Here is a 10,573-nt window from a genome sequence, read left to right as displayed (position 1 = left end):
ACCGTGATACAAACGAGATGGCGTTACTGAATGTTCTCTTGTGCTACAAGATTGTGTATAAGTTTCTGAGCTGTTTTCTAAAGGATCATTCCTCACTCTGTTACAGTTCCTATTCTGACCAGTAGATGTCGGGACATTCCGACAGACCGGAGAAACACAGCACCTGAGATCCGAGTGAAGGGAGAATCGACCGGTGAGATTCGAAGGGCTACAAATGGTTTTCTACTTCACATATCAGAAAGTGGGAAACAAATGCTGATTATAAATATCCGTTCAAGCAACACGCAGTTGGACGCTAATTGGAACCCTTCCTTTGGCCAGTCCTTGAACTCTGTAAATGACTGAATCGCTGAAGAATGCTGAGACCCCTCCAGTCACACAGTGAGGAGGGGATGAGTAAAAAACGCCAGCTCTACACTCAGAAAACAAGCATCAGAGTGACTTTATGAACTCTCCTAAACCCTGATATCCGTATGAGATTCCACACTCTTGTTTATTCCTCGTTAGTTTAAACCCCGCCTGTCACGCAGGAGACTGGGGTTCAATTCACCGACGCGGGGATCATTTTCCTGTTTCAAATGAAGACGGGATTAGAAGATGGGACAATCTAGTGTTCAAATAACACGGGACTGGAGAGTTTCCCGAGAACAAGGGACGTTCTGTTCAGCGTTTTCTCTTCAGTTTTGCCTCAAAGTGTCTGTACCTCAACGCCTTTCGGCGTTACACTCGGTGACCGCATCCTTCACTCTGAAGTATTACATGTCGACACACAAAATGCTGAAGGAATTCAACAGGCCAGCCAACACCTACGGAAAAGAGTTTAGTCGACATTATAGGAAAGATGTCAACAAAATAGAGAGAGTACAGAGGAGATTTACTACAATGTTACCTGGGTTTCAGCACCTATGTTACAGAGAAAGGTTGAACAAGTTAGGTCTTTATTCTTTGGAGCGTAGAAGGTTGAGGGGGGACTTGACAGAGGTATTTAAAATTATGGGGGAGATCGATAGAGATGACGTGGATAGGCTTTTTTTTCTATTGAGAGTAGGGGAGATTCAAACAAGAGGAGAGAGTTAACGGGGAAAAGTTTAGGGGCAACACCAGGGGGAGCTTATTTACTCAGAAAGTGGTAGCTGTGCAGAACGAGCTTCTTGTAGAAGTGGTAGAGGCAGGTTCGATTTTGCCATTTACAAAAAAAGATGGATAGGTATACGGACAGGAAAGGAATGGACGTTACGGGCTGAGTGCAGGTAGATGGGACGAGGTGTGAGTAAGCGTTCGGCACGGACTAGAAGGGCCGAGATGGCCTGTTTCCGTGCTGTAATTGTTATATTGTTATATTCCGGGCCGATACCATTCATCAGTCCTGAGTTTCTCCGACATTTTGTGTTGTCTGGATGTCCAGCGTCTGCCCGTTTTCTCGTTTGAAATTAACAACACAGTTGAAATCTGCTTTAGGGAATATAGATTGTGCTCAAACCTTAAGAGGAGGTGATGTGCCAATCGTTAAGATAAGAAACTGTGACAGTACATCAGATTTGAAGGCTTTATTTTGTTAAAAATAAAATAGTATCTCTGTTGTCTAATGAAAATAGAGGTATCAAAGGTGTTAGAACAGGTGTTCTGGTGGAGATTTCGATAGAAGAGATTCAATTTCATTTATTGGGAGGCAAGATTAAGAAGACGCTGCGTGTTGTTGCAGTGTTTCACTGCACATAGTTCACTGTGGGATCATTCATGGAATGGTTTGTTTGTAGAAGGATTTTTAGGTGTTTCCTATCACTGTGCGTTAATGATGGGAAAAATATGAGATTTAATGTTTATAATAGTTTAGAAACTGCTGTAGATTTAACTCCACTTTCAAGCATTCTGGCTGGAGTGAGTGAGTTACGGTATGTCATGGGTGATGAAACATTGGGGAGTAAACACAAGGAAATCTGCAGATGCTGGAAATTTAAGCATCACACACAAAATGCTGGTGGAACACAGCAGGCCAGGCAGCATCTATAGAAGCGCTGTCGACGTTTCGGGCCGAGACCTGTGTCCTGACGAAGAGTCTCAGCCCGAAACGTCGACAGCGCTTCTCCTATAAACATTGGGGCGTGGTCATTTTCCTATATTTATAAGCTTGTGTTTGGAGTTACATTGGGGACAGGAGTCTGTTTTTGGGAGTTGGAATGTTGGTAAATCAAGAGGTTTTACTTGATGAACGTCTATCGGGGCTGAACATTGAGGATAGTGTGGATTTCTGCAATGAATGGTTACGTCACATCATTCATCAAACTGTTGTGCAAGTGTCCCCTGTTAAAAATAGCATTAACAGGAGGAAAGCTGGACCATGGTGGATTGAGGAGTGCACAGACACACTTAGGAGTGTGATAAGGTGGTTGGGAGAGTTTGAGAACTATCACTCTCTGAGAAATCTTATTAAATAGGAAAGGGCACAGGCTGTGGTGAGGAAATTGGTGAAGGTTCTGTAAGAGTTTTACTGGAGGTCATCTTGTGACAGTGTTGACAGGATATTAAACTTGGAGGTGTTTTGGGAATGATTAAGAAAATTGGGTGGGGGCAATCCATAGGGTTATTAATATCCCAGTATTGATCAAGGAAGATGATTGTTACTGAAATAGAGAAGGTTGAACTTTGTGGCGATGTCAGGGGCAAGTTTTTTACGCAGAGCGTGGTGAGTGCTTGAAATGGGCTGCTGCCAAAGGTGGTGGAGGTGGATACAATAGAGTCTTTTAAGAGACTAAGTTACTGCTACTCACAGGAACTTGATTATACTGTGCTTCCATCGGAATATCCACTCCGCTTTGCAAGTAACACAGAATAAATGAGTAATTAAAAGTGCGGTACAGACAATTATGGGCAAAAACAGCGGGCACCCAACACATGAGATACGTAAATGTTTGGAGAGGGAAGGAGAGCACCGTGGTGTATTTGTGTCCCCACTGTGGATACTGTTCCAAGGGATGTGTGGATCAAAATTAGATCGCAATCATTTACACCCATCACCCAAACATAGATGATTAAGAACAGTGGTGCCTCATAGCGCTGACTAATTTAAAATAAAATGTTGGAACTGTTTGATCTCAGAGACACGACGCATACTGAGACAAGGGTTCTTTGGAAAATCATTGGATCATGGGGGAGGTTGGGAGCTAGGTTTGAACTTTAAGAATACTCTACAGGCAGCTCACGTGTTTGGTTTCGAGAAAATGCAGGTGTGGGGAAATGCAGGTCAGGGCAGAAACCAGCAGAGAGATTGTAGAAGAGAATTAACGCAGCGCCCGAATGCGCTTTTTCCCAATGAGGGGAACCGTTGTTGGAAACTCAAACTGCGGGTTCAGATGTGCTCATGTGGGGTGTTCTGTTCGAAACTGTACAGGCGACTTTCATGGAATGCAAATGACAACACAAATCAGAGATTGGAGTTACCGAAGCGACAGAATAAGTTGAAATTTTGGTTAATATGGTTATTTCATGCTTTAAGCTTGTTTACTTGTGCAAGACGAATAAGTTCCAACATTTCGTTGCTCTAAAAGCTTGGAGTAACTCATTTCTTCGGTGTTACCGGATTGTTACTGATTTATTTTAGCAAGGGTTTAACACCTAAGAGAAAACGATTTTCTGGAATGGTTTAAAGTGTGAATGTCTGTATGCTATGATTCTGTAAAATGTGTCCACGTGTGAGTTCACATGAAAGTGACTTGTTTGTGTGTGTGTGTGTGTGCGTGTGTGCGTGTGACAGAGAGAGAGAGAGAGAGAGAGAGAGAGAGAGAGAGAGAGAGAGAGAGAGAGAGAGAGGGGGGGGGTAAGGAGTTGTTTTCAGAGATTGTATCAGTATTGAGAGGTCCCACCAAACAGCCCGATTTCTTCTCCTTCGTTGTTTGGAAACTGTGTAAAAGTTTATCATCGTGGGAATTAACTACTTGTTCTAAGTTTTGCGGTTGCTTGTGGAAGGCGCTGAAAGAAGACAGTGCAAGGGTTGTCTTTTGTGTTTTGTCTTGTTTGTGTTTTCGTTTGGCGTTTCATTGTTTTTCCTGGAACTGATATTAGAGAAACTCAGCTTCCACACTGGCCAGTTGTAGACTGGGTTTGGTCGGGAATGTATGCATTTCTATATAGATTTGTATGCAATTCTATTCCTGATATGAAATGCCGACATTTCAAAGGGGAATGGACAGTCAGGAAAATTGCTCTTTGGCTGACAGTAAAATTTGTAATTTGAATTTAACTTCTGGGGAGGAATCCTAAAAGCTGATTTAGCAACAAAACTGCTTCCTCTTTCAGAATACAAAATATGCTGCTCAGGACTTTTAGACACTGGAACTAGACACTAGAGTACTACAGCATATTACAGGCTCTTCGGGCCCCAAACTCAGTGGACACTCCCTCTGCAGCCTCCTCCCTTTCTTTAGCCGTGATACTATCCCTGACCAGGAATGCTACTCGCCCTCCCCTTTTCTACCTCCCATCCTATTCCTTTCAAAACACCTAAACCCCGGGACCTGCATCAGCCAATTCTGCCCTTCCTCCAGCCAAGTTTCAGTGACGGCCACAACATCGTAGTTCCACGTACTGATCCATGCTGTAAGTTCATACCCTTAATTCCTAATACTCCTACCTTTGAAATAGACACATTTCAACCCCTCTAACTGGCTACATTTGTGTTTGTCCCCTGTCTGTGCTTCCTCACCAACTCGGAACACATTGCATCATGCCCTTGTCCTTCTACCCTAATCTCTACACTCACATTCTGAATCCCACCCCCTGCCGACCTAGTTTTAGTAGAGGGCAGACCTTCTCTAGAAGAGATCCCAATGATCCAGAAATCTGAAACCCTGCCCCCGACCCAACTCTTCAGCCACGCATTCATCTGCCATACCTTCCTGTTCCTGCCTTCTCTGTCTCGTAGCACAGGCAGCAATCCTGAGATGTCTACCCTTAAGGTCCTATTTTTTAACTTCTTTCCTAACTCTCTATATCCCTTCTTCAGCCTCTCATCCCTACCCCTATCTCTGTCATTTATCCCCACGTGGACCATGACATCTCGCTGCTCACGCTCTCCTGAGAATACCGAGAACTCGATACGACATATCGTGGATCGTGGAACCAGAGAGACCATCCCAGATTCTCGATCTCTCTTATAGAACCTTTTATCTGTGCCCCTAACTATCGAATCCCCTATCACTACTGCTTTCCTCTTTTCCCTCCTTCCTTTCTGGGCTAAGGGTCCAGAATCGGTGCCAGAGACGCGACTACTACAACATGTCCCAGGTAGGTCCTTCCCTACAACAGTATCCAAAACCGTATACTTATTGTTTGTAGGAACGGCCACAGGGAGGCTTTGCTCTTCCTGTCTGTTCCCCTTCTCTCTCCTGACAGTCACCCAGTTACCTGTCTCCTGATTTTTAGGGGTGACTGTCTCCCTGAAACACCGATCTATCACTTCCTCTGCCTCCCAGATGATCCAAAGTTCATCCCGCTCCAACACCAGTTCCGTAACTCCGTTTGACAGGAGCTGCAGCTGGATGCACCTTTTTCAGGTGTAAGTCTCAGAGACAATTGTGCTGTCTCTGTCTTCCCCCATCCTACAATCGGAGCACTGGACTTCCCTATCTACTGCCTTCATTACCAACTCCTAGGTTAATTAAATTAATTAAAGAAACTTATCGGGCCTTACCTCACTGTGGGCAAACTAGTCCTCCGCCTCTTCTCGCGGAAGTCTCTCGAGTCAATTCCTCAATGCCCCACTCCTTCACTGGCCCACTCACTCACTGGCCGCTCCGCTTGAGCTACTACTCTTTTTATTTGTATCAGCTTTTAATTTTCGATTGCCCAATCAGCGGCTTTCTGCTAAGTCTGAGCTAATCAAATCTTGATTAACTTGGTTGCACAATCCAACTGCCAAAGCTGCCAAAACCTCTCGAGCCAAAGCCTCAAAGCTACACTCCTTCACTGGCCTACTCACTCACGAGCCGCTCCCCACTGACATATTTTGACATATTGATTTTGAGTGTGAGGGCCATTGGAAAGATACTTTTGAAATAACAAGTGTTTTGTAATGTAATGGGCAAATGGGAGTCCAATTTAAATATTGGACTTGTCCAAACAGCACTTCTGTAATTATCTAACCACTGTAGGATGCTTGGATTAAAATGTCCTGATCAGTCAGTCTTAGCACTGTAGGGTTGAGATGTACCCGGAAAAGGTATCAAAGATTCCACCTTCCGTGCAAATAATCTTTGTTGTACTGGAGAACAGCATGGCGTCAGAATATAATAGCGAACAAAGTTCAAAATTTAAAGATTCAACTATATTTAATACTGAAGTATATACACTTCAACACATGAAGATTCACAGTAAACATCAGGAAACACAAGAGAATCAATGAAAGACTGCACTCAACAAACACAGCAAACAAACAATGTGCACGAGACTATAAACTACGCAAATACAGTAAAAAGAAAACGAACAAAATATTGACAACAAATAAATAATCAATGAAAGTTGAGAACATGAAATAATCAGTCTTGAAAGTGAGTCTATAGGTACTGGGTACAGTTCAGTGTTCGGTAAATCAAGTTAACCGTTCTTTTTCAAGAATCTGATGGTTGAGGGTAATGGACCTGCTGATGTGTTACCTCCTTCCTTATGGAACTATGTGAAGAGGGCATGACCTGCATGGTCGGGGTACTGCATTCCGTTTAGATGTGCTCAGCGGTAGGGAGGCCTCTACCTGTGCTGAACTGGGCTCTATCCATTATGTTCTGTGGGCTTTTCCGTACAAGGGCATGGGTGGTTCCTTGTCAGGTCCTCAAGCCACCAGTCAATGTACTCTCCACCATGCATCTGTTGAAGTTTGTCAAACATTTAGATGACATGTAGAGCGCTGCCGTGCCTTCTTTGTAATAGGAGGTATTTAACCTGTTAAGTACCTGTGACACGTGACAGTGGTGTATTTGTCACGTGACAGGTTTTGAAGCTATACTGGACTTGAGGTAATGGTCTTGTTGTGATGGAGTGACGTCATTTTTCCGCCAGTAGAGGTCATGTGACAGTTTCTTTTTACGGGGTATATAAGGAGGACCCCTCCCTGTGAGGAGGGACAGTTCGTGGCTGGATTTGCCATGTTGATTTCATGCCACTGCGTGATTTAATGTTATGACGCAGTTTAGTTGAAAAATGTAGTTTTATTTAATGCCTAAAGTTTATAAGGTCATTGCCAGCAGTTTCTTTATAATACTGCTAGTTGAGAATCAGTGGGGATTGAAGATCGGAGTTCGGGAGTTAAAAGATCGAGGAAAGTCGATTTTGACGGTGAAACAGGTTCGTCCTTGTTTGATCCTCATTCGGACGGAATTCGTTGACTGTGCTCGTGTTAATCCCTGCGAATAGCAGAAAGGATTGAGTACAGTGTTGTAAAGGAAAGGTCAGAGCCTTTAAGCCGTTTCATTTTTCATCTTCGTAAATTCTTCGTGGGAAAAGTGTGGTTCGACTGGGAATCGCAGAAGACGACGTGAAAGAGAATTTAAATCGTCTTAAAAAGTCTCTCCCTTAAATGGACTGTGAGCATTTTGAACTTTTGGCAATACTACTTTGAAGAACTGTTTTTGCAACATCGCTTTAAGAACTGTTTAAGCTTCATTGCTTTAAGAACTGTTTAAGCTGCCGCACAGCAGTTGATTTCCGGTTACGTTAGTGATTTGTTTACTTTTGGGGGTTTGTTTTTCAGTGTTTTAATAAACGTTTTATTTGTTATCAAAAACTTGACTCACTCATATATTTATTGTTGCTGAGTCCGTAACAAACCATATAACCATATCACAATTACAGCACGGAAACAGGCCATCTCGGCCCTTCTAGTCCATGCCGAATTTTGGTATTTGCCTAGTCTAGTATTTGCTGGGCCCAGGAGAAATAATCTGAAATGATAACACTGAGGAATTTATACCTACTCCCTCATCCCTCACCATCCACACTGTGCTCTCACTCGGCTTTTATCATAGAATTCCTTCTCACTTCTTTCATTTCATTTCTTGTGCAGAGTTTGCCAACTCACTACTATAACTCCACTTCAGTGACAGATTAACGACCTCACAATGCTTCCAGTGTTTCTTACGTTGTTGTCTTCTAGAGCGCCGTCTCTCCAGAGGCATAACACGCTGCCAGGAGGTCATGACCATCGCTAATTTATTGATGTCCACGTGCAACTAATATTTAGACAATTCCTCTGAGGTATTTCCAGGCCTGGTCTTCTTCAAAATCCCGACTCTCCCTCTCTCTTTGTCACATTTAGACTTTCAGTTTTCTAGCTACTACGCTTTTTGTATTTAACTCTGCGTGTGTGCGCGCAGACAGACAGACAGATATACTTTATTGATCCTGAGGGAAATTGGGTTTCGTTACAGTCGCACCAACCAAGAATAATGTAGAAATATAGCAATATAAACCATAAATAATTAAATAATAAAAATAAATTATGCCAAGTGGAAATTATTCCAGGACCAGCGTATTGGCTCAGGGTGTCTGACACTCCGAGGGAGGAGTTGTAAAGTTTGATGTCCACAGGCAGGAATGACTTCCTACCATGCTCAGTGTTGCATCTCGGTGGAATGAGTCTCTGGCTGAATGTACACCTGTGCCTAACCAGTACATTATGGAGTGGATGGGAGACATTGTCCAGGATGGCATGCAACTTGGACAGCATCGTCTTTTTAGACACAACCGTCAGAGAGTCCAGTTCCACCCCCACAACATCACTGGCCTTACGAATGAGTTTGTTGATTCTGTTGGTGTATGCCACCCTCAGCCAGCTGTCCCAGCACACAACAGCAAACATGATAGCACTGGCCACCACAGACTCGTGGAACATCCTCAGCATCATCTGGCAGATGTTAAAGGATCTTAGTCTACTCAGGAAATAGATTCACCAGCAGATATAATATCAATTTAATGTTTGGGAACTCATTCCCTGACCAAACAACTCAAATCAAGAGTCTGCCTTTGGGGGGGTGGAGGAAAATATCTTTAATCAAAAAAGCCCTTAAATTACATTTTCTGTGGCTTGTTTTGGTATGTGTTGATAGCTCTCGTTAAATTAATCAATTCCAATTTTATTTTTACAATGTAAGAACATTTCTCAGAATAGCTATTTAATCAAAGATTTGGGAATATGTTATAAGGAAGCAGATTCAGTGTTTTGGAAAGTGAGATAGAAGACACGGATCGACACACACAGAATGCTGGAGGAACTCAGCAGGCCCGGCAGCATCTATGGAAAAGAGAACTGTAGAGGTTTCGGGCCGAGACCTTTCAGCGGGACTGGAGGGAAAAAGAAGATGAGTGGTAGAATTAAAAGGTGGGAGGAGTAAAGGGAGAAGCAAGGTGATAGTTGAAACCGGGAGGGGCTGGGGTGAAGCAAACAGTTGGTAAGTTGTTTGGCGAAAGAGATACAGGACTGGAAAAGAGGGAGTCTGATAGGAGAGGACAGAAGGCCATGGAAGAAACCAAACGGAGGAGGTGCACCAGAGGGAGGCGATGGGCAGGCAAAAGGAGATAAGGTGAGAGAGGGAACAGGAGATGAGAAATGGTGAAAGGGGGAAGGGGCATTACAGGAAGTCCGAGAAATCGAGGCAGGATCGGATTGAATGGCGGAGCAGGCTGGAGAAGCTAGATATCCCCTCCGACTTCTGTTTTCACTGTTCGCTCTTTGTGATCGGTGACTCAGAAAGAGGATTTACAGCACATTTGACAACCAGTATATATTTCAATGAGAGATCGAATGCTGTCGTGTATGATGTCCGGGATTCAACCCCCGGCATCTCCAGGTTGGTGACAGTGAATTGAAAAATCGGCGGGAAGTCCCAGATGGCGAAATTCCGAGCAACACACAAAATGCTGGAGTAACTCAGATGGCCATGGGATAAGCAACTGCCAAACTGCCTTTACACCGTCCTACGCGGGAGAGTTAAGACCTGGGCCTTTACTGGGCGGGTCAGAGAGTAGGGAAGGTGGAGAAAACGAGAAAGAGGAGAAACAGGGAATCCACAAAAGAAAGTGAAGTACGCGGGTATGAAACAGGAAAAAGACGGAACGGACCCAGACATATACAGACACAGAACCAGACCCAGACATGGACAGACACAGAACCAGACAATGACATGTACAGATACAGAAACATAAGCGCATACATACATATATAAATAGATACACACAAAAAAGCGTAGCATTCATTGCTCAACAATTGGGTTTAATTCTTGTAGCAGAGTGGCGCAGCGGAAGCGTGCTGGGCCCATAACCCAGAGGTCGATGGATCGAAACCATCCTCTGCTATGTTCTCTGTTGGCGGTAGTAAGTATTTACCTTTGTGTTTTAAAATACTTTTGCAGCTATAACAAGAAATCGCAATTCAATTGAAATTTGTCATTTATTGGTACCCTTTAAATAGTCGTCTCTGTGGCGCAATCGGTGAGCGCGTTCGGCTGTTAACCGAAAGGTTGGTGGTTCGAGCCCACCAGGGACGCTAGTCATTCAATAGCTTTTTTCCTCTCTCTCTCGTACAAGAGAA

At 43.7% G+C, this 10,573-nt stretch overlaps 1 non-coding gene across 1 annotated transcript; it reads left to right on the top strand.

Moving 5' to 3' along the window:
- Positions 1 to 10,266: 10,266 nt before the first annotated feature.
- On the top strand, positions 10,267 to 10,338 carry trnam-cau (transfer RNA methionine (anticodon CAU)). Its single transcript has one exon. It is a non-coding gene; the product is annotated as a tRNA-Met (tRNA).
- Positions 10,339 to 10,573: the final 235 nt, after the last annotated feature.

The sequence above is a fragment of the Hemitrygon akajei genome, chromosome 28 (genome assembly GCF_048418815.1).
Source record: "Hemitrygon akajei chromosome 28, sHemAka1.3, whole genome shotgun sequence".
In the NCBI taxonomy this organism is placed as follows: domain Eukaryota; kingdom Metazoa; phylum Chordata; class Chondrichthyes; order Myliobatiformes; family Dasyatidae; genus Hemitrygon; species Hemitrygon akajei.
Note: the sequence above shows the minus strand (reverse complement) of the source record. Positions and strands in the feature narration are given on the sequence as shown.